Source organism: Schistocerca americana, chromosome 8, assembly GCF_021461395.2.
Source record: "Schistocerca americana isolate TAMUIC-IGC-003095 chromosome 8, iqSchAmer2.1, whole genome shotgun sequence".
NCBI lineage: Eukaryota > Metazoa > Arthropoda > Insecta > Orthoptera > Acrididae > Schistocerca > Schistocerca americana.
The window spans coordinates 455,977,206-456,003,027 of record NC_060126.1 but is presented as its reverse complement, the minus strand read 5'-3'; positions in this window follow the sequence as shown (position 1 = coordinate 456,003,027).

Here is a 25,822-nt window from a genome sequence, read left to right as displayed (position 1 = left end):
TGACTGCACTGAAATTCACCCACTGGCTGTAAGCCAGGCATGCTTTTCTTTCGGTACCGCAAACTCTGCAAGCAGCTGCCGTATAGGAACCTGATCAAGCAACAGAGAATCTACAAAGCACTTTCCAGTCATACATTGGACAAAGAAGTGGAGCAGGTACCATTCGGCTGAAGAAGAAGACCGCCAACGGACAATTCTGTTGTTAAGCTGAACATCCTGAACTTTGTAGTTGCCCACTTTGAGACAATTATAATACATATTTGTGTCAAGTTAGCAATAAATTATGAAATGGTACCAAAACACATTACATTATGTGCAATCAATGATACTGAATGGGTTGCTGACGAGTCGGCATTTAGAAGTCAAATATGTACAGGTGTGATAACTAACAGGACTGGATTTAAAGAGCTTAGACATTTCTTGGGTACCTGTTATTACGTTTTTGATAACAGTTTGTCTGATTAACTAACCTATTAACATAAATTTTTTGCTAATGCGCAATTTTCTCATACCCAAGTCAGGTGAAGAGAAACGTATGTACTCATGTCAAAGACTGCAAATGTAATGCCATTCAGAGTTCGTGATGGCTGATATTCAACAAATGTTACTGATAAACTGTTGAAGAAACATGAGACTTCTCCAGAGAGAGATTTCGGCTGTTTGTTGAAGGAAGTAGTTCGCCTGCATATTAATGTAAAGGAAAATAAAGCGTTTTGTGCAGGAATGTATCCAAAGATACCCAAAGTGATAGCAAATAAACAGGCAGTAACAACAGTGACGTTTCAAATGGTCGATTGTAGCATGTTCATATTCTGCAAATATGGATTCACTCTATATGTCTAAATATATTCTCTATGCAAACAAATTAAACTTAGCCAACATACCGTTCCCTCCGCAGCTGAAACATGTTCACAGACTTCTCCGTAAACTTCTATAGCATCCAGTATTCACGTTATGAACGGAGGTCGTAGATAACAGGAGAGATGACAAAGAATTTTGAGTTACACCGCTACATATCACAAGACTTCGTCAGAAGAAAGTTTTAATCTGTTGATGTCATTTCCATTTCATAAAAAGCTTGTATTTGGTAGCACGTCGTAGCTTATTGCTTTTCACCGTTCACTGGTACTACGTGAACGTTGTCTATGCTATTCTCTTTCCAAAGGAAAGTTATATAAACATTTAGTTGACTGTTCACAGTTTAAACAGGGTAATAGTATAATGCCCAATGGTAAGAACGATTTTGTAAAATTTACGAAGTCTAACAACCAACTGAAACTACCTCTTGTAATGTATCCTGATGTGAAATGCGCTTTAGAATCAGTTGCTAGTTGCAGTTGTAGCAGTAGCTCCGGTTCGTATTCCATTCAGGTACATTTGCATACACCATTCAGAAGTCCTACTACATACAGTGTGGTTATGTTGAGCACTACTCTCAGTTTAAATTGTACAGAGGCAGCAATTCCATGGAATGGTTTACTGAACAACTCTATGCTATCGTGAAAGTTCGAATAAAGAAGTTGGGAATAAGCGCTGAAGAAGAATTAGCATTTTGTTCTGCAAATGTCTGCCATATATCCCGGGAACCATTTGAGGGTGGTGATATGAAACACAGAAACCGCAGTCGTTTCACTGTTGTGTACAAAGACGCAGCACGTGCCGGTTGCAGCGTGAAGCACAGACCTCACTACACGGTCCCCATTGTAACCCACTATCTGAGCAATTACGACGGGCACTTCTTGATCATGAACATTTGCAAACAAAAGACAACAGACAGCGACGAAACCGTTTAATTGAATCCGAGTCTTCTTCCATCATATATGAAAAAATAGAAATATCCTATAAAAAGTATTGCTAAATTGCACCAAGAGAGGCACTGCAACATAAATTTCCAAATTATCGATTCGCTAAATTTCTTGATATGCTCACTCGAAAAGTATGCATCTTACCTGAAACCAGATGAACTTAAGGTAGGGAGAATATATTTTCCTCATGACTGAAATTTTGGTTTAACTGAGCAAAAGGGAAATTTTCCATATGAGTATGTGAGCAATGAATCGATTTTAGTGGACGATCACCTGCACTCAACCAAAAGTTTAAAAGTTCATTAACAGGTGGAATGGCAACAGAAGTCAAGTGACCATTCCGATTTATATTTAAAAATTGACTTGCTACCCATTACTGATATCTTGTTAAACTTTTACGGTCTTAAAACTTACTAATAGGATCCTGCTGTTTACATTACATCACCTGCCCTGGCGTGGGATGCTTTGCTGACTGAAGGAATCCAGTTTCTCTAAAGGGGCGTTACATTTGGTACAGTCCACTGTTCTTGCAGAAGTACAGCGGCCACCAGCAGAATCATAGCCAACTATGACGACAAAATGGACAGATCTTAAATCATATATCTTGATGGAAATAATGCAGTTTCTTCCAGTTTCCAATTTACTATACGGCTTTCTCCAAAGAGCACTGAAACTTTTCACGTGGAAAACTTACCAGAGGATTCCAGCTTACAGTACATTTTAGAAGTTATCTCAAATACCCCAAGCGTACTCACAGTTCGTATTCAGATCTATCCATACGTCATATGTCCAGAAAAAATGTCACCACCATTCGATGGTAAGAACCAAAGAAATTACTTTCGATCTTCTATGACGAAAAAAACTAGGTTATTCATTGCAAAAGTGTGATAAAGGGTTTGCAAATAAAACTCTTTTTAAAAAATATTCTTCGAATTTTCTCATTTGGACAAGCTCACTGGATGAAGCTATATACTGAGATTAGTGTAAAAAAACACATGACTGCAAGGAATGATTTCGAGAAGAATTGTTTCGAATTGTTGAATACTACTGTGTTTGGGAGAAGCTTGCAAAATTTGCAACAGATGTGGTACTGGAGACTAGCAACATCCTGTGAAATCAAGAGTGTTATTCTTTATAAAGCTCAATCGCAACTGAGCAGAATTAATGCAGTCTTTGATAAACCCACTGCAGTATGAATGACAATTTTGGATGTTTCAAAAACCCTTGTTTGCAACTTTCATTATGTATACATATAAAACAAGTTTCAAACACATTTAAAATGTGATACACAGAAACTAATAATTTAGTCTAGCACATTTCATGTGCAAATTGTATGAGGCTATCACGGGTGATGTCCATACAAGCTTGATACTTTGGGTCTTCCTGTGAATAACGAATATGACATTCCATCTATAAAAAAGAAAGAAATTGGATTAACGTAAGACAAGCTCGATCGTGAAGCTGTTACAGGATTTGTTTGTTAACAAACAAAAATTTATGATTCTGAGACAGAGTCTGGGCTCATAATGCTCACAGCGAAGGTTACAAATCAGTCTTCTGTTAATAGATTGACCATTGAAGATTACAGGCAATGTGTGCTGGATTTGAAGATAAAAAGAACTGTGTAGTACATAATTCAATCAAATCAACATATTGTTTCTACGATTAAACAACATAAACTTGGTTTATCTGCACAGTATGATAAACATTACACAATTACCGACAAGGGAAATATGTTAGCTTGGGGCCATAATTGTATGAAAAATGATGATGGCTGATTTTGTGTGAACAATGAAAATATCTGGAAAAATGTAAATAATGTAAATTGTTGAATAATATAAAAAATAATGTGTTTGTTTATATACATGGGTATGTTTGTGTGTGGGAGAGAGATGGAGAGAGAAATGTAAACTGTAATTCTAAATTGTATTTGTAACTACAAATTGTACCTGGTGTTCACTATCACCTTTAAACTTTTTGAATTCACATACTTCCTTCTGACTTACTAAGTCCTGGAAGATATGTTCTCATTATTTTACATTTATCTGATTCCAAATATAATGCATACTTTTCAGTAAAATCGAAACTTTGTCTACTTTAGTTTGTTCATGGTGTTGCTCTGATAGTGAATATTGTATAATTTAAATTTTGACTGTCCCTTTTTGTAGCTATAATGTATGTAACAGCGTATGCTGAATGATGTATGTCAGTGCGTGCAGTCAATCAAGTGCATATCTAATTTTCTGTGGAATGTTACCGTTTTTTATATGTAGAGTATTTTTTCATTGCCAGGAAATGTGGTAAGATCAAATATATGAGAAGTTCAAAACAGTTAATGGAAATACAGCGTGTACTCCTCATTATCCTAAGTTCATCTGATTTCAGGTATGGTGTATACTTCTCAGTAAAAGATGTATGTTTGTGATCAAGGAATGTCCACCGTAATTGATCAGAGAGCGTTAAAAAATGCTAAAACATTAAATGTTAAAATATTGTACAATTTAAACATTGAATATCCCTTATCACAGCTATAATGCTGTATAGTGTATGTGAAAGTGCGAAGTCAACCAAGTGTGCGCTTAACTTTCTTTCTAATGTAATATTTTTATGATAAAATTTGTATACTGATTATTTTTGTTTGATTTTTCCCTTACAGTTCTTTCTGACAGAAATACTGTTACCTAACATAGTTGTGAACAGACCTCATAATTCAGGTGCGTGTGTCTTTAAGAAATTCTTTTTCTTCTTTTATAAATAGTGATGTTTTTAAGTACTCTGATTACCTTTGAATATGGTGGGCTTTGGCAAAAAATATATACTGCGGTATCACTGGCTGTAAAATTTTTTCCCATCACCACCATACTGCATCTTTTTAAGCACTGTACGTAAATAGATACTTTTGAACAAGGTAGGCTTTTGAAGAAAATATACTGCGCTGCAGTTGGTGTTTCATTTTAACGAATGATAGAAATTTCGTGTCAGTGCCATCTAGCATTTTCAAAGTTTCTTTTGAGTGCTACCTAGCATTCTTTTTCTGTTGGTAATACTGTTGTATAACTGGATACTTTTGATCATGACATTAATGAAAAGTTCCCAGCCTCCAGCATTGTATTTTTTTTTCATTTCTAGCCAGTACCATGCTTTATTTTTAAATTTCCCGACCACCACCATCTTCATGATGTCATACATTGGAGGTCATTAATGGTGACATTGCGCCATCGACTGTGGCGTTACATCGTGCTGAACAACTATTCACTGTGTTTACTTAAACCACTAATTTAACAATTGTAAAACATCCCAGCCCCCTTCCGTATAACAATAGAATGTGTAATTTCTCTTCTACCCTACGGTTGAAGCACATTTACTCAAATCTCGATATTCCTAGAGAGAGAGAGAGGGAAGTACCAAGTTGCTGAAATTCTTTCTTTTATAGAGGAAATGCATCGCTATCCCGGTCAACATTGCTGAGTTCTCTCCTGTACGAAACACGAACGCCTCTGAAACGTCATATCTTATTATCAAAGGTACTCTCCTTGATGACCCATTTATGGAGAAATTTGATGCAAGGCCAGTGCGTGGTCTCCGAGTCCAAACGTTTGATGAATACTCATTGCTGTCAGCTAAGCTAATACGTTCTGACGAGATTGATCACGTCATATCCTCTTATAAGCGATTGCTAGCGTGTAAGATGAAACTAGCTGGCAAGTGTCGCCTTTCTAAAGTGAAACGCCACTAAATTTGTTCCGGGTACTCGTTGAGACCAATGTTGACCGAACGGAAAGGAAGCTCTATGCCGCAACGCGATTGCCTCCCCCACGATTTACTGTCCCGCGAAGATGCGTCGCCGCTGGAGGGGACTCGTATTATTCTGGCTGCTCGCTGCACAGATCACATGTCCGCGGTTCGACACCGCGTCGGGGCATTTGCTCATTGGGTAGGCAAACAAACGAACGCTACGGGCTGTTATGAAATACTATGAGTTAATTAGCCATCCAATTAGTTCCGGTCATTGCGCTGTGCGCTCTCCCCATCGGCTCCCCTATTTTAGCCGGGCGGAATCTACTTCGCAGCCGAAACAAATGTTTGCGTGGCGGATTCTAACGAAAACATTGATTGCAAATTTGCCCCGCAGGTACCAATCTATAGTCGTGCGCTGGTTGTCCCAACACCCGGGAGCGCCTGCTCCGCCATGATTGTAGCACAACTTGTCTTCTACTAATTACATTGACAGCAGCAGATTTCTACAGCAGTTGGTAACATTGTCCGAGTCTCTGTTTTCTAATGCATTTTTGACCTTCCTGCCTGGTATCTGATGGACCATAGAGAAGAAACTATTTTATTTTTTGAATAGTAGCTCCTACTTCGGGAAAGTAGGCATTTCAGGAGGAGATCGTGAGTGTGAAGAGATTCTCTCTCCGTATTTCACCTAGTCTGATTATCGGAAAACGTCTAAATTTATCGGAAGACATTTAAATTAGGATGACCTTTCTCGGATGAGAGCTAGAATGTAAGTTCGCTGTTTTAATCATTGCGCCAGATTGATGGAAAAATGCGTTCATAAATACATGTTTACGCAGGATACATTTAACGGCAATGTCTGTCTGCAATAGTGATGCCGTCAACGCCATGTGGCTACCATACACGGCAATATCGCGGTGTGGTTCGGCAATATTGTGGTATGGTTCGACATACTGCCGATGGTGTAGGTTGTTGCAGGTAGTTACCATGGAATGATCGAGGTGTTGCCAACGTTGTTCAGCAAAAATATTTCGTATGGCTGGGTCATACATATAGCTGGGGTGTTGCCAACGTTGTCCAGCAAAAATATTTTGTATGGCTGGGCCATATACACTACGTGATCAAAAGTATCCGGGCACACCCAAAAACATACTTTATCATATTAGGTGGATTGTACTGCCACCTACTGCCAGGTACCCCATGTCAGCGACCTCAGGAGTCATTAGACATCGTGAGAGAGCAGAATGGGAAGCTCCGTGGAACTCAAGGACTTCGAACGTGGTCAGGTGATTGGGTGCAACTTGTGTCAAACGTCTGTATGCGAGATTTCCACACTCCTAAACATATCTAGGTCCACTGTTTCCGATGTGATAGTGAAATGGAAACGTGAAGGGACACGTACAGCACAAAAGCGTACAGGCCGACCTCGTCTGTTGACTGACAGAGACCGTCGACAGCTGAGGAGGGTCGTAATGTGTAATAGGCAGACGTCTACCCAGACATCACACAGGAATTTCAAACTGCATCAGGATCCACTGCAGGTACTATGACAGTTAGGCGGGAGGTGAGAAAACTTGGATTTCATGGGCGAGCAGCTGCTCACAAGCCACGCCGGTAAATGCCAAACGACGCCTCGCTTGGTGTAAGGAGCGTAAACATTGAACGATTGAACAGTGGAAAAACGTTGTGTAGAGCGACGAATCGCAGTACACAATGTGGCGATCGGATGGCTGGGTGTGGGTATGGCGAATACCCGGTAAACGTCAGCTGCCAGCTTATGTAGTGCCAACAGTAAAATTCGGAGGCGCTGGTATTATGGTGTGGTCGTGTTTTTCATGGAGGGGGCTTGCACACCTTGTTGTTTTGCGTGGCACTACCACAGCACAGGCCTACATTGATGTTTTAAGCACCTTCTTACTTCCCACTGTTGAAGAGCAATTCGGGGATGGCGACTTCATCTTTCAGAACGATCGAACACCTGTTCGTAATTCACGGCCTGTGCCGGAGTGATTACACGACAATAACATCCCTGTAATGGAATGGCTTACGCAGAGTTCTGACCTGAACCCTACAGAAAACCTTTGGGATGTTTTGGAACGCCGACTTCGTGCCAGGACTCACCGACCGACATCGATACCTCTCCTCAGTGCAGCACTCTTTGAAGAATGGGCTGCCATTCCGCAAGAAACCTTCCAGCACCTGCTTGAACGTATGCCTAAGAGAGTGGAAGTTGTCATCAAGGCTAAGAGTGGGCCAACATCATACTGAATTTCAGCATTACCGATGGCGCCACGAACTTGTAAGTCATTTTCAGCCAGGTGTCCGGATACTTTTGATCACATAGTGTGTGTCTCTGTGTTACTCTGTATAAAGTTCCGTGTTACTCCCAGCCTTGTTTCCTCATTCACATGCCGACAGCGCTGCAGTGATAGTCACGTGATCTGGGCAGTGAAATAATGTTACTTTGCTTCAGTTCGAATATCTAAAGCCACTGGACTTGTTTTTTGTCTACAAGAATTTAGATGTGAGTGAAGAGACAACTATGGGTTTCATAAATGTGACACGTACATGCATGGCTAGAGCTAACGAACATAGTAATAAATATGCAAAGACCACAAACGTGGAAAAGGTCGTTCTCGCGAGGCCCACGATAAAGACATACCGTGGCGCATACGTCACAGCACACGACACTGGAGGCCTTACGAGTGCCATCAACCGTCTCCGCTGGGGAGCGATTAACTATTTCAGACGAGCTTAATAATTTTAAAATGCATGCAAGTTCTGAATAGCACACGACAAAACTAAGACCTTTAGTGGGTACCAGTTCAATTAAATATTGCCCTCGCCTGGGCCCTGCACGGAGCTGAGGGCTCGTGAAGTGTGGCGGACAAAATGGTTCAAATGGCTCTGAGCACTGTGGGACTTAACATCTGAGGTCATCGGTCCCCTAGAACTTCGAACCACTTATAGCTAACTAACCTAAGGACATCACACACATCCATGCCCGAGGCAGGATTCGAACCTGCGACCGTAGCAGTCGCGCGGTTCCGGACTGAAGGTGGCGGACAAGCCGACTCGTGTGCCGTCACAAGTTTGTTCTCGCTACTACCGTCACAGTAGAAGATCTGCAACAGTGAGTCTTAACTGTAGCCTACATAGGTTCTTAAGGCATCTTAACTCTTTTGAAGCTTCATAACGTTTGTTACCATCTTCTTGGGGACCTACTTTGCTAACTAGCTGCTTTTTTAATTTTTTTTTTTCGATCTTTGTGTACACTATCTTTCACCTCCCATAAGTCTGGTTGAAGATACATTCTTATGAAGTTCATTGTTCTCACACTGGATTGGTGAAGCACACGAAATTTTAAATAAACGTTTGAGTGTCATTCCAAGATACCTTAGAGATTTCCTTGAATCTTTATATCAAAGCATAACAGAAGACTGACGCCAAGAGGCATATCGCTGAGAAATGCACTTTCATGAGTTACATAAAACTTTTACTTGGATCACCAGTACCCGAAATTCGTAGGGTAATCGTCAATCTGATTCTAAGCTGGTATGAAGCCTTTCATGTTGGTACTGATGCTATTAATTGTCAGATCAGCCGCCCGCTGTGGCCGATCGGTTCTAGGAGCTTCAATCCGGAACTGCGCTGCTGCTACGGTCGCAGGTTCGAATCCTGCCTCGGGCACGGATGTGTGTGATGTCCTTAAGTTAGTTATGTTTATGTAATTCTCAATCTAGGGGACTAATGACCTCAGCAGTTGAGTCCCATAGTGCTCAGAGCCATTTGAACAATTTTTTTTCGTGAAGTCTGCCCGTGAAAAGTTTGTCTGGGAAGAAGTAAGAAGACGTCTGCCTTAGAAGATGCCAGCCTGCGAATAACTATTTGCAGAGACCTTCTAACAGGAAAACTTTGTGCCTTGCGTTTTTCGGTGCCAACGTATTTGGATTTGCTGAATACTAACCCACATGAGTACGAAATGGTCTTTTAAGTTGCTGGTCTTCCTCCCCTACTTGTATTTCAGATGTTTAACCAGAGAAAAAAAAATTGTTTTTGCTGTTCCAAAATGTATCTGATTTACGTCCTCTCTGCGTACTTTCCTGAGCTCACCAGTATGATAGAATCTCTGTAAGCACAGTCACACACCATACCGTCACTTCTAAATTACTTATATGCAGCTTTGCCAACCATCTTTACATTACTTTAAACACGTGGCTTTGGAGCTAATGGGCAGGATATGGGTTTCCCACGATCTTCAGAGAAGCTCCAAATTTTCTGTTCCCGATTCACTTTCTATGATGTTATCTTAAGAGCCTGTGTTGTTTGGCGAAGTTTGGCTCTCCGCTGTTACCAGCTAGTGGCAGTTCTTCTGGGACTCTGTCGTAAAGTGGCATGCTTCCACTGGTCACATAGCTTATGAACAAAATTCTCTATGATCATTGAAGAAGTCTTCGCAAGCCAAGACCGCTAAAAACGCATTTTATTGGACGACCGGTTTAGACAGATCTATACTGTTATCGTCGGATATCATGCCTTTGAAGTTTCAAAAGCAGACGATCTGATGATGACAGCACAGTTCTGTCGAAACCGGTCATCCAATAAAATTCTTTTTTTAGTGATCTTGGGTTGTGAAGATTCCTTCAGTTACCATACTTTGCAGATCATCCCAAGACTGACAATGTCACGAAAATATAAAAACACACTCTCTTGTCCAGCACATGCTGGAGATGTAGTCTGCATTGCCTGACTTCAGACAGTTGGTGTGAGAGTGGCTTTCTTTCTCCCTCTCGTTCTACAAAACACAGCCCGCCCCGATGTTACATCTGCCTGGCGTTTCCCATCACATGGGGAGCAAGTGGCGACTGTGATAATAGGAATGAGGGACGATTCCCTGAAGTTCTATGGCCTTGCATCACATTACATTATCCGGTGGAAATTAATTTATTCCAATTTCATTTGTCTCATTCTTAAAGGTTTTGCATAAGTTATGAGACAGTCTGGTAAAAACAGTTGGGTGACAAGGGGTATGCTGACAGCTCAACAACAGACTCATGCCAGCAGCAATGCTCGTGAGGAAGTGGGTGGAAGAAGGAGATAAAGAGAAACGTGATAAAACGCAGTTAATGAATATTGGGGAAAAGAAATTGACTTGACTGATTCATAAACGAATAGAGTAACACGCTTATGTGGGAGAAGCGTGCAGGGTTGCATGTAGCAGAGGCGGACTACAGCGACAGGGGAAGAGTTTGCTGACGTTCTTGTGTTGTGGATGGACACAGCCAGGATACTAGGTAATCGAAACATTGTGTTTAGATTATGGTGAGGTGACAGTAACTCAGTCTCTTAGGTAACGAGCTACGTAGCACTTGTATTGAGAAGCGGCTGAAGGAAACAAAGCGTGTGATAGTTACGTAACTTATGTGGCTGAACCAACGCAACTGGGCGCAACGCAACATACTGGACGTAACGAAAAAGAAAAGGGCATTCATGGTTATTTGAAGCCTTGTAGTGTTCTCACTACTAGTGCCATATGAATATATGTTCGGTAGAACGAGTGATTTCACGAGTTTACGTTTGGCACACTGTGGAAATGCGTTTCGAAACTTTTAAATGGCATAGAGGAAAGCGGAAGTGTTTCTGCACGTGGTGATGGTCGACGCTCTCTTGTAATAAGTCCAGAGAGGACTAGCCGCTTTCGTTGACAAACATCTAATACAAGGTTGTTCGAAGTCACCTACTGTGTTTAATATTTATTTGGAACAGGCGATGAATGCCCGGCATAGGATATGCGCAGTCGAGGGAATAAAAACTGGTGTCGATACTCTTACCTTTGTTTTATTTCCGAATGACTGTATAATACTCTCTCAAAATGAAGCGGATATGATTTTTCTTTTCTTTTAGTCATTAGTCTTCAGACTGGTTTGATGCTGGCCGCCATTTATTCCTCTCCAGTTCCAAAATAGCACTTCCAACCTATGTTCTCAGTTATTTGCTGGATATATTCCAATGTTTGTCTTCCTCTACGGTTTTTATCGTCTACAGCTCCCTCTAGTACCACGAAAGTTATTGCGTTGTGTCTTAACGGATGTCGTACAATCCAGTCCCTTCTTCTTGTCACAGTTTCCATGTATTCCTATCTTCACCGATTCCTCAGAGAACTTCCTCCTTCCTTGCCTTATGAGGTCACCTAATTTTCAACTTTCTTCTGTAAGACCACATCTCAAATGCTTCCGTTCTGCCGATTTTCCCACAGTCTTTATTTCACTACCATACAATACTGTGCACCAAACGTACATTCTCAGAAATTTCTTCCTCGAATTAAGGCCTATGTTCGACAGTAGTGGACTTCTCATGGCCAGGAATGCCCATTTTGCCAGTGCTATTCTGCTTTTGATGCCCTCCTTTCCCCGATCGTCACGGGTTAGTTTGCTGTCTAGGTAACAGAATTCCTTACTTCATCTGTTTCGTGATCACCAAACGTGGTATAAAGTTTCTCACTGTTCTCATATCTGCTACTTCCCATTACTTTCGTGTTTCTTCGATTTACACTCAATACATATTCTGAACTCATAAGACTATTCGCTCCATTAAGCAGATCCTGTAATCCTGTTTCACTTCCACTGAGGATAGCAATGTCATCAGAGAAACTTATCATTGAAATCGTTTCACCCTGAATTTTAATTCCACTCTTGGAACCTATTTTATTTCTGTAATTGTTTATTTGCTGTATAGACCGAACAGTAGGTGCGAAAGACTACATTCCTGTCTTAAACCCTTTTTAATCCGAACGCTTCGTTCTTCGTCTTTCACTCGTGTTTTTCCCTCTTGGTTCTTGTATATATTGCATATTAACCATATTTCCCTATAGCTTACCCTTGTTCTTCTCAGAAATTCTAACATCTTGCACCATCTGCCGTTGTCGAAAGATTTTCCAGGTCGACAAATCCTGTGAGTGTGTCTCGATTTTTCTTCAGTCTTACTTCGGGCTTACTTCATAATCACCTCTTGGGTGGCTTTACCTTTCCAAATGCCAAACTGATAGTCATCTAACACTTCCTCAATTGTCTTCTCCATTCTCCTGTATATTATTCTGGTCACCGACTTCGATACATGAGCTGTTAAGCTGATTGTGCGATAGTTCTCGCACTTGTTGGCTCTTGCAGTCTTCGGAATTGTGTGGATGATTTTTTTCCGATAGTCAGATGGTATATCGCCAGACTCATACATTCCATCTGAATAGTCGTTATGTTGGCATTCCCTTCAATGAATTTAGAAATTCTGATTTAATGTTGTCCATCCCCTCTGGCTTATTCGATCTTAAGTCTTCCAAAGCTCTTTTGAATTCTGATTCTAATACTGGATCCCCTATCTCTTCTACATCTACTGATGTTTCCTCTCCTATCACGTCATCAGACAACTCATCCCCGTCATAGGGGCCTTCAATGTACGAGTACTCTTCCCACGTATCTGCTCTCTCCTTTGCGTTAGACAGTGGAATTCCTGTTATACTATTAATGTTACTACAGTTTCTTTTAATTTCACCGAAGTGACTTGTATTTCTGTATTCCCGAATTTCCCTCAACATTTTTGTACTTTCTTTCATCGATCAACTGAAATATTTCTTGCTTACCCATGGTATCTTGTACCTATGTTTTTCTTTCCAACTTCTGTGATTATCGTTTTTTGAGATGTCTGTGCCTAATGAGCTATTCCTTATAGCAGTAACTATAGCCTAAGAGAACTTCGAGCTTATCTCTTCATTCCGTAGTACTTCCCTACCCCACTTCTTTTCGCATTGATTTTTTTTTACGAATCTCTTAAACTAAATTGTGATCTGAGTATTTATCTACTCCTGGGTGCACCTTACAACTGCGTTTCCGATGTCATTATCTCTGCCTGATCATGGTGTAATCTAACTGAAATCTTCCCGTGTCTCCCGCCCTTTTCCAAGTGTACCTTCTCCTCTTGCGATTCTTGAATGGGGCAGCCGCTATTACTAGCTGAACTTTATTGTAGATCTCAGTCATTCTCCTATCTCATTCCTAATACCGAGCCCATACCCCCCGTAACCCTTTCTTCTACTCTTTCCCCTACAGCCGCATTCCAATACCCGTGAATATTAGATTTTCATCTCCCGTTGCGTACTGGACTAGTCGTTCAATATCCTCACATACTTTCTCTATCTCTTCACCTTCGGCTTGCGACATCGGCATACCTGAACTGTTCTTGTCGGTGCTGGTTTGCATCGATTCTGGTGAGAACAACCCTATCACTCAAAGGTTTTCAGCAAATCACTTTCTGCCCTATCTTCCTATTCATAACCAGTCGTACTCTGGTTATACCATTTTCTGCTGCTGTTGATACTACCCTATACTCGTCTGACCAGAAGTCCTTATCTTACTTCCATTTCACTTCACTGACCCCTACTGTATCTAAACTGAGTCTTGGCGTTTCTCTTTTCAGATTTTCTAGCTTCCCTACCACGATCAAACTTGGCAATCCACGCCCCGACAATTACAGGCCACGTGTCCCGTAGATACACAGTGGTTTCCATTGCCTTCTGCATCTCATGCCTGGATTACTGCTGATTTTGCAGCCTTTAGCGGCAGTTTCCCACACCAAGGACAGGGGACTGCCCTGTGCCTTTTGTAAGTAGGCTGTTTAAGTTCTTATATTGGTAACGCCACCGCCACGTAGCGCTCTGTATGAAAATCATTGGCTGTGTTGTGTGCAGTCTGTGGCTGGGTGGCATTGTTGGAATTTGCTATTGTAGTGTTGGGCAGTTGGCTGCTAACAGCGCGTAGCGTTGCGCAGTTGGAGGTGAGCCACCAGCAGTGGTGGATGTGGGGAGAGACATGGAGGAGTTTTGAGAGCGGATGATCTGGACGTGTGTCCATCAGAGACAGTAAATTTGTAAGACTGGATGAACTGCTATATATATATTATGACTTTTGAACACTATTAAGGTAAATACATTGTTTGTTCTCTATCAAAATCTTTCATTTGCTAACTATGCCTATCAGTAGTTAGTGCCTTCAGAAGTTCGAATCTTTTATTTAGCTGGCAGTAGTGGCGCTCGCTGTATTGCAGTAGTTCGAGTAACGAAGATTTTTGTGAGGTAAGTGATTTGTGGAAGGTATAGGTTGATGTTAGTCAGGGCCATTCTTTTGTAGGGATTATTGAAAGTCAGATTGCGTTGCGCTAAAAAAAATTGTGTGTCAGTTTAAGCACAGTCATTTAGAATTTTTTTAAGGGGACGTTTCATACTTTGTCCGCTCCTCCACCATCTTTGACAAGGAATTTCTCGGAATGAGGATGATTTCTTATCCCGGAAATCTTCGGCCGCCATTGCTGATGATTTTTATTCATAATTTAAGCCGTAAGGGTTCCAACGCGGGACCGAAGATGTTTTGATGAGTAATAAAAGATACACACACACACGCTGACAAAAGCTTAAATCTGAAAGTAGGAAAAATGGTTCAAATGGCTCTGAGCACTATGGGACTTAACATCTGAGGTCATCAGTCCCCTAGAACTTCGAACTACTTAAACCTAACTAACCTAAGGACATCACACACATCCATGCCCGAGACAGGATTCGAACCTGCGTCCGTAGCGGTCGCACGGTTCCCGACTGAAGCGCCTAGAATCGCTCGTCTACTCCGGCCGACTGAGAGTAGGAGACGGTGTTTGGGAAAGTTTGGAAAGAAATCCCGACAAGTCGGAATGTATGTGTATAGGAGATGATTTGGTGAAAACTGACACAGTAGAAAGAGAACTAAAATCCAGCAGAAGCTGAAAGTATTTGAGAACAGTAACTCTGGTACATGTGACAAGGATATTAGTTGCAAAATAGCAATGGCGAAGAGAGCTGATACTGTTTTTCATGGAATAATACGGAATAATACAGGGTGATTGAAAAAGAATACCACAACTTTAAAAATGTGTATTTAATGAAAGAAACATAATATAACCTTCTATTATACATCATTACAAAGAGTATTTAAAAAGGTTTTTTTTCACTCAAAAACAAGTTCAGAGATGTTCAATATGGCCCCCTCCAGACACACGAGCAATATCAACCCGATACTCCAACTCGTTCCACACTCTCTGTAGCATATCAGGCGTAACAGTTTGGATAGCTGCTGTTATTTCTCGTTTCAAATCATCAATGGTGCCTGGGAGAGGTGGCCGAAACACCATATCCTTAACATACCCCCATAAGAAAAAATCGCAGGGGGTAAGATCAGGGCTTCTTGGAGGCCAGTGATGAAGTGCTCTGTCACGGGCTGCCTGGCGGCCGATCCATCGCCTCGGGTAGTTGACATTCAGGTAGTTATGGACAGATAAGTGCCAATGTGGTGGCGCTCCATCCTGCTGAAATTGTGGAATTTGCAGCTCTCTGCTAGCTCTGCGAGTCGATTTTCCTGGGCTGCGAACAAATGCTTGCTGGATGCGTGCTACATTTTCATCAGTCGTTCTCGGCCGTCCAGAACTTTTCCCTTTACACAAACACCCATTCTCTGTAAACTGTTTATACCAACGTTTAATACACCACCTATCAGGATTTTTAACACCATACTTCGCTCGAAATGCACGCTGAACAACTGTCGTCGATTCACTTCTGCCGTACTCAATAACACAAAATGCTTTCTGTTGAGCGTTCGCCATCTTAGCATTAACTGACGCTGACGCCTAGTCAACAGCGCCTCAAGCGAACAAATGTACAACTAAATGAAACTTTATAGCTCCCTTAATTCGCCGACAGATAGTGCTTAGCTCTGCCTTTTGTCGTTGCAGAGTTTTAAATTCCTAAAGTTGTAGTATTCTTTTTGAATCACCCTGTAATATTCATATTCAGCAGGACGATAAGGAAAGAGTATTTCACAGTTTAGTGGAGCAAATACTTCTATATGATGCTGTGATGTGGTCTCAAACAAGGAAAGTTAGAGAGAAAATAGAATAGTGGAAATGGGCTTTATAAGAAGATATGTGCAGTTAACGAGGCAAGAGAGGGTACGGCTTGAGGAGGTACAGAGACGAATGGAGATAACATGCTCCATAACAAACACTTTGCAGAATAGAGCGCTGATGTGGTGGAGAAGTTAAAGAGATTGTCGAGCCGTTAGTGGCGTAGGAAAATTTTAAACTGGGAGCCGGCTGAAAGGAGAAGGGCGACTAAGATGGGAAATATACATAAAGGAAGCAAATGAACACAGAAATATGAGAACGGATGAATTGAACGAAGGAGACCACGTAGGTCGAAAATGGCTAACTCGTAAGTGGAGGTTCGAGTCCCTCGCGCATGGGTGTGTCTATTGTCCATAGCGTAAGTTAGATTAAGTAATGTGTTAGCCTAGGGACCGATGACCTCAGCAGGCAGTTTGGTCGCATAACAATTTACCACCATTAATTCCGTAAGTGGAACCGCCGCCGAAGAAGAAGGAAGCAGATATAGTGGGGGTAGGTGTGTGTGTGTGGGGGGGGGGGGAGGGGGGGGTTGTGTGTATGTGTGGATGGTTGAGGAATAATGTAGGAGTAATAATTGTAGAATGAGACCAAGGCTTGACTACCAGGCAGATTCAGGTGCTGTAGGTAGAAACAGTTATGAAGAGACAGAAGCTTGCACAGGATAGAACAGCGTGAACAACTGCATCAAACCGATCTTCGGTCAGAAGATCAGTATAACAATATTAGCTAAATACCGGGTGATCAAAAAGTCAGTATAAATTTGAAAACTTAATAAACCACGGAATAATGTAGATAGAGAGGTAAACATTAACGCACATGCTTGGAATGACATGGGGTTTTATTAGAACAAAAAAAAAGCATTGCTAGACGCGTGAGAGATCTCTTGCGCGCGTCGTTTGGTGATTATCGTGTGCTCAGTCGCCACTTTTGTCATGCTTGGCCTCCCAGGTCCCCAGACCTCAGTCCGTGCGATTATTGGCTTTGGGGTCACCAGAAGTCGCAAGTGTATCGTGATCGACCGACATCTCTAGGGATGCTGAAAGACAACATCCGACGCCAATGCCTCACCATAGCTCCGGACATGCTTTACAGTGCTGTTCACAACATTATTCCTCGATTACAGATATTGTTGATGAATGATGCTGGACATATTGAGCATTTCATGTAAAGAACATCATCTTCGTTTTGTCTTACTTTGTTATGCTAATTATTGCTATTCTGATCAGATGAAGCGCCATCTGTTGAATATTTTTTGAACTTTTGTGTTTTTTGGTTCTAATAAAACCCCATATCATACCAAGCATGTGTGTCAATTTGTACCTCTCTATCTACATTATTCTGTGATTTATTCAGTTTTCAAATTTATACTGACTGTTTGATCACTCGGTATATACTTGCTACGTGGAAGCAGAATAGTGGTAGCTATCATTAGGGAGTGAGCGACGATGGCGAAACGAGCAAGTGGAAAGGAAGGAAGGGGCGTAGGATAGTACGAAGTGGAACTCGGAGCGCTATATTAAGCTGTACGTAATGGTCCCTTGTACAGTCCGACAGTGCACGTGCGGGTACTTTCTGAGAAGATGATGTACGGCGTTTGAAAATTAACGGTATGGCGAGCACATACCTGCTGCGCCGGAAATATTAACTGAATCCCGGAAGTAGGCGTAGGCGACGAGGAGCGTCAAGTTGAGCGGCAGACGGGGAGTGACGTAAGCCGCGGCGCTGGGGGGACTCGGCATGCGCGCTGCGCCGCCTAAGATATTTATGAGGTCGGACGAAGGCCGCCGGTTTCCCATTATTTTCGGGCGCGTCGTTCATTAGCAGCGGCCATCAGCGGCTGCAAGCGGCCGGCCTACCTGCTCCTCTAAATCGCGTTCTGGCGCCGGCGGGCGCGCCGCGCCGGAAGGGCTGATATTAGCGTGTTGTGGCGGGGTGTGGGCCGCACCGCCGTGAAATGCGACCGCCCGTAATGAGAAAGCAAGCGGCGCCGCTGCAGATATTGCTAGATCCATCACGGTAACGGATGTTGTTACCGCCGTTCTGTTTATTGTAGCGAGGTGGCGGCCCGGCCGGGTCCTCTGGAGCCTCCGCTGATGGCGCCTGCGCCGCTGGACGCTGCTGGAGCCCGCGGACACAGCGGTAGCCCCGCCGGGTGAGGGACCGGCAGGAAACCGCTTCTGCGAACTGTGCCCAACGCAGCATGTCGTTTCTGAACCTGCGACGTCTGATCTTTTATAATGGGGAAGTTTCCGATTCATATACCAATCAGAAGACTGTTTTATACGTTCGTTAAGCATGGCGCGTGATAAAATAGCAACATGGCGGTAATTTTCTTATCACCGACATAGACAAAATAATTTCGATAAGGTCCTTAGCAGGAAGTATCCAGTCCATCAATAAATACTGCACAGCGATAAGTACTCCTCCACATCACTGTGAGACTGGTCCCGGCGGAGGTTCGAGTCCTCCCTCGGGCATGGGTGTGCGTGTTTGTCCTTAGGATAATTTAGGTTAAGTAGTGTTTAAGCTTAGGGACTGATGACCTTAGCAGTTAAGTCCCATAAGATTTCACACACATTTGAACATTTTTTCCCTCCACATCTACAGCTACCTCGATACCCTGCAAGCGACCTTACAGTGTGTGGCGGAGAATACTTTGTTTACACCTGTTACTTCCTGCCTGCAGGGTTCCGACGACGAATTGTCCGCGGAGAGAACAGTTCAAATGGTTCAGATGGCTACCGCCGGCCGTGGTGGCCGAGCGGTTCTAGGCGCTACAGTCTGGAACCGCGCGACCACTACGGTCGCAGGTTCGAATCCTACCTCGGGCATGGATGTGTGTGATGTCCTTATGTTAGTTAGGTTTAAGTAGTTCTAAGTTCTAGGGGACTGATGACCTCAGAAGTTAAGTCCCATAGTGCTCTGTGCCTTTTCTTTTTTTTTTTTTTCAAATGGCTCTGAGGCACTGTGGGACTTTACTTCTGAGGTCATCAGTCCCTTAGAACTGAGAACTACTTAATCCAAACTAACCTAAGGACATCACACACATCCATGCCCGAGGTAGGATTCGAACCTGCGGCCGTAGCGGTCGCGCGGTTCCAGACTGTAGCGCCTAGAACCGCTCGGCCAACCCGGCCGGCAGAGAACAGTTGTTGACATGCTTCCGTATCAGCTCAAATCTAATTCCACAATCATGGTCTTTTACCGACATGCAGGGTATTTATTTTAACTTGAGACAGTTAACGACCTCGAAAACGACGCATCAAACGAAAAAAATGTTTGAGGTGAAAAGTTAATATTAGCGAGTGCATTTCTGATTAAGCTAGAACTGACCGCCTCCTAATCAGTCCTGCGTACGCCGGATCATCTTTGTATTTTCAAATGGGAGTCCCCCTTCTTTATTGCAATTGGCTTCTGTGCAAAAAAGTACTTACGGTTTACGCAAACTTTGTTTCCCATTTGTGGTGGATGGGGCTGTAATCGACAGATATCAAGTGTGCCTCTTTGTACATTTAAGAATCGACGCATCTGATTCTACATTTTATTTACCTTTATGTTCTAACAGTTGACACTGATGTTCAAACGTCACTTGCGTCTTGCAAATATGACTGTACAGCACAAACAATATGACTAGACTTTGACAATTCTCACATATAAGAGTAGATGTCTGTTCCCTACGGCGTTGATTGTCGTGAGTCTCCAAACCATCGGAATCCTCGATATCGAAGGACGCCCTCGAACCCAACCATCAGTATAACTGATTGCGGTGAGTGTTTCCATCTAACGCCCGGAACTCTCGCACTGGCGCTACGCAGCTACCAGCGGAATACAAAACGACAACCGTTGTAATGAGGTAAAATGTCCGTGAAATATTAGTGACAGGCGCTCCTGGCATTGATAGTACAATCACGCTCCCCGATGGTGAGAGGGAAAGGGATTCACCTATGCCAAGCATGCCGATGGACAAAGAAGACCATTGCATCCACGTCGTTCTTTTAAGATCGCGCTAAACGTAGTTTCTAAGCTGACACTGAAACAGCTAACAGTATTGCTCTGTACAGTCAAATTTGCAACACTAAACTGAATTTAGAACATAAACATCAACCGTTACAGCACAAAACTTCACATCTACATCGTAAGCGAAATGTAGAATCAAACGCGTCGATTCCTAATTGCAAAAGCATCAAAAAATGGTTCAAATGCTCTGAGCATTATGGGACTTAACAGCTGAGGTCAAGTCCTATACTGCTCAGAGCCATATGAACCATTTTGAACAGGCTGAGGTCATCAGTCCCCTAGAATTTATAACTACTTAAACCTAACTAACCTAAGGACATCACACACATCCATGCCCGAGGCAGGATTCGAACCTGCGACCTTAGCGGTCGCGCGGTACAGGCTGAAGTGCCTAGAGCCGCTCGGCCACTGCGGCCGGCGCAAAAGTATCACACTTGATATTTGTTCTTACAGGACCATCTACTACGAATACAAAACAATGATCTGAGTAAGCAGTAGGTATTTTTTTCCCGTGAACTTGAATATGTAATAAAAGTGGGGGTTTCGTGTGCGAGATTAAAAAGTTGACCCCGCCCAATGCAGGACCGGTGGTTAGGATGTGGTAAGTTGTTGCACAGACCTTTTCAACCAGAACATTTTCCCGTACGGTGTGTCGTTTTAGAGATATTTAGCTGCCTCACGTTAAAACAAAGTCCTTGTAGGGGTAAGAGGCGGCATTGTATTGGTTCACTCTTGTAGGACCGTATGCAGTCGGAAAATTAGAGCAAACAACACTGTGATGCTGCACCCCTATCGTGTAGCATCCCTTACCGTAGATGACTGAGCAACTGCGTAATGTTTTTGTGCTTACTAAATGAACCTGTGCTGAAACGAGCTACTCTTCTTCGGATCTTCTCTATTTTCACTATCAGTTCTATCTCGTACGTGTCCCAGACTGACGAGCAATATTCAAGTGTCAGTGGAACAAGAGTGTTGTAAGCTACCTCCTTTTGGGTGGCCTACATTTCTTGAGAATTGTTCCAGTAAATCTCAGTCTGGCACCTGCTTCACTTGCGGTTAGTTTCATGTGATCGTTCCACTTTAAATCACCCCATCCTCTTTATCCTAGATATTTTATGGCCGTGGTTGCTTCCGGTGATTGTTCTCCACTCGTTAATCATACAGTAATGGGGCTTTCTGCCTATTTATGCGCAGCACGTTACATTTGCTAATCTTGAGGGACCAAGCGTCGATCCACTGCATGTCTTCCTGCATTTAGCTAAAATTGTCTAGCGTTGCGACTTGTCTGTATACAACAGCTTCGTCCACGAAAAACCTCATGACATATCCGAAGTTATCCAGAAGGTCATACATACGTATTTTGGAAAGTACTGGTCCTATAACACTGCCTTCGGATTTTTTTCCGTTGAGAATGGCTGTGTTCTGTTTACTGTAGCTCTTAAGTCCAGTTGTACAGTTGGTCTGACATTCCGTACGATCGTATTTTCAATCTTAGGCCGCAGCGTGGAACTGTGTCGAAAGCATTTCGGAAGTCAAGGAACACAGCTCCAACGTGGGTGCCGGTCGCTACTGCTTTCTGGGTTTCATGGGCGAAAGAGCTTGCTGCGTTTCATACGATCGTTGATTTCAGACCCACGTTGATTCCTACAGATGGGGGTTTTGGGACTCCAGAAGTGTCGTAATACTCGAGTAATAAACATATTCCAAAATCCTACAATAGACCGACGTCAGAGATTTGGAGCTTTAGTCCTGTTCGTCTGTCCCAAGAGCCTTCTTGAAAAAAGGAATGGTTCAAATCAAATGGTTCTGAGCACTATGGGACTTAATATCTGAGGTCATCAGTCCCCTAGAACTCAGAGCTACTTAAACCTAACTAACCCAAGGACATCAAATACATCTATGCCCGAGGCATGGCCACAGCGGCCGGCCGGGGTGGCCGAGCGGTTCTAGGCGCTGCAGTCTGGAACCGCGAGACGGCTACGGTCGCAGGTTCGAATCCTGCCTCGGGCATGGATGTTTGTGATGTCCTTGGGTTAGCTAGGTTTAATTAGTTCTAAGTTCTAGGCGACTGATGACCTCAGAAGTTAAGTCGCATAGTGCTCACAGCCATTTGAACCATTTGCGCCACAGCGCCCGGCCAATAGCTAAGGCCATGGTTGTGATTATCACTACGGTAGTGGAAGTAAAGGGCTGCTGTGTAAACTAAAGTGTTTATTTACGTGTGCTCTGTAGTGCTCATACTGTTTAACTATTATCCCACGGTTTTACTCTTCCCACGACAACTCAACGAACCATCTGAAAGGTTCAACGGAGACAGTAGTGCGTAAATTTTCCGGTCCAGTGCTTTGACCACCAATTCCAACGGAAATCGGCTATCTACTGAGTTCAAACTAATGGTGCAGAAATTGTGGCCTTTTAAGTTTCTCAGCGTAGAGTCATCCCACCTTGCGCAGTAGTTCGACAGTTAATATGACGCACTAGCGCTAGTTTTCTGCTGAGGCTTTGTTACCAAAACTGATCTTTGTTGTCAATCACTTCAGTTAGAGTCTGCGTCTGTAACAAGGCAGTGCCGGATTGAATTGGAAAAAGTGTTATGTGGATCATCACAAATCGAATTACAAAATCCTCTTGAAATCTTTCATACAGTTTCCTTTAACATCGCAAATTTTATTGCTATTGGAGTTTTTAAAGTAAAATCTGTGGCGTCATCGAGTTAACTATTTTTGTAATAGGACACTGAACCCGGTAATTGTTGAATAATAATAATCGACAGTGCAGAAAGATACTTATATAGCTTCTTTTCTGTGTTTACTTCGTAAATTCTTACTTAAATTGCGAGTCAGTTTCGTATAGGAGGTCTAATTTCGTGTTTTAGTTACTGTAACCGTAAATTCAGGCAGATTGTAGCGCAGTCGTTAGGCATTTGTACAGGTTAGTTCATACATTCTTTGCGTGTTTCCCTTGTGTTATCTAGGCACGCACTCGTGTTTCAGTAACTGTTGTTCAACATCGATTTGAATGGACAGTGACTGTGATTACTGTGTTCGGATGAGGGCTGAGTTGGCATCCCTTCACAGCTCACAGCTGCAGGCGACGCTGACTTCGGTCGCGCAGCTTGGGGCTGTTGCCAATGGGCACCACTGTGGGGAGCCGGACTTGGGTATCATGGGGATGTCAACCTCGTCCCGTCTGTCCCCAGATCGGTCTGCCGCTGTGGTCGCCCCGGTTGCTGCCCACAGTGGGGCTGAGCCCTCTAAGGCGTGGCAGGCAGTGAAAGACGTCCCCGGAGGCTGATCAGAAAGCCTCCCTGGTTTCAGGCACTGTCTCTGGCTGAGCCAGATGCAGCTGCCTGCCCTGTTTCAGAGGATCATTCTCAGCCTTCAAGATCCGGGCAATCGCAGAGGGTGGGCTTATTGGTAGTTGGGAGCTCCAATGTTAGTCGTGTAATGGGGCCCCTTAGGGATATGGCGGCTAAGGAGGGGAAGAAATCCAGTGTGCACTCCGTATGCATTCCGGGTGGAGTCATTCCTGATGTGGAAAGGGTCCTTCCGGATGCCATGAAGAGCACAGGGTGCAGCCAGCTGTAGGTGGTGGCACATGTCGGCACTAATGACGTGTGCCGCTTTGGATCTAAGGAAATTCTCTCTGGATTCCAGCGGCTATCTGATTTGGTGAAGGCTGCCGGTCTTGCATACGAGATGAAGGCAGAGCTCACCATCTGCATCATCGTTGACAGAACCGACTGCGGACCTTTTGGTGCAGAGCCGGGTGGAGGGTCTGAATCAGAGGCTCAGACGGTTTTGCGACCGTGTTGGCTGCAGATTCCTTGACTTGCGCCATAGGGTGGTAGGGTCTCGGGTTCCGCTGAATAGGTCAGGTGTTCACTACACTCAGCTGGCGGCTACACGGGTAGCGGATGCTGTGTGGCGTGGACTGGGCGGTTTTTTAGGTTAGAAGGCCTCGGGAAAGTACGGGGTGGGCTGCAATCAGCTGAAATCGTTATAGGTACAGAAAGCTGGCTAAAGCCTGAAATAAGTTCTGCAGAAATTTTTATGGAGTCTCAGACGGTGTTCAGGAAAGATAGATTAGGCAGAATTGGTGGTGGAGTGTTTCTGTCTGTCAGTAGTGGTTTATCTTGTAGTGAAGTCGAAGTTAGATACTCCATGCGAACTAAGTTAATATTTGGCTCCTTCTACCGACCCCCAGACTCCGATGATATAGTTGCTGAACAGTTCAGAGAAAATTTGAGTCTCGTAACAAATAAATACCCCAATCATACGGTTATAGTTGGTGGGGACTTCTACCTTCCCTCGATATGTTGGCAAAAATACTTGTTCAAAACCGGTGGTAGGCAGAAAACATCTTCCGAGATTGTCCTAAATGCTTTCTCCGAAAATTATTTCGAGCAGTTAGTCCACGAACCCACGCGAATTGTAAATGGTTGCGAAAACACACTTGACCTGTTAGCCACATACAATCCAGAGCTAATAGAGAGCTTCATGACTAATACAGGGATTAGTGATCACAAGGTCGTTGTAGCTAGGCTGAATACCGTTTCTTCCAAATCCACCAGAAACAAACGCAAAATAATTTTATTTCAAAAAGCGGATAAAGTGTCACTAGAAGCCTTCCTGAGAGACAAACTCCGTTCCTTCCGAACTGACTATGCAAATGTAGACGAGATGTGGGTCAAATTCAAAGATATAGTAGCAACAGCAATTGAGAGATTCATACCTCATAAATTGGTAAGAGATGGAACTGATCCCCCATGGTACACAAAACAGGTCCGAGCGTTGTTGCAGAGGCAACGGAAAAAGCATGCGAAGTTCAGAAGAACGCGAAATCCCGAAGACTGGCTAAAATTTACAGACGCGCGAAATTTGGCACGGACTTCAATGCGAGATGCCTTTAATAGGTTCCACAACGAAACATTGTCTCGAAACTTGGTAGAAAATCCGAAGAAATTCTGGTCGTATGTAAAGTACACAAGCGGCAAGACGCAGTCAATACCTTCGCTGCGCAGTGCCGATGGTACTGTTACCGGCGACTGTGCCGCTAAAGCGGAGTTATTGAACGCAGTTTTCCGAAATTCCTTCACCAGGGAAGACGAATGGAATATTCCAGAATTTGAAACACGAACAGCTGCTAGCATGAGTTTCTTAGAAGTAGATACCTTAGGGGTTGCGAAGCAACTCAAATCGCTTGATACGGGCAAGTCTTCAGATCCAGATTGTATACCGATTAGGTTCCTTTCAGATTACGCTGATACAATAGCTCCCTACTTAGCA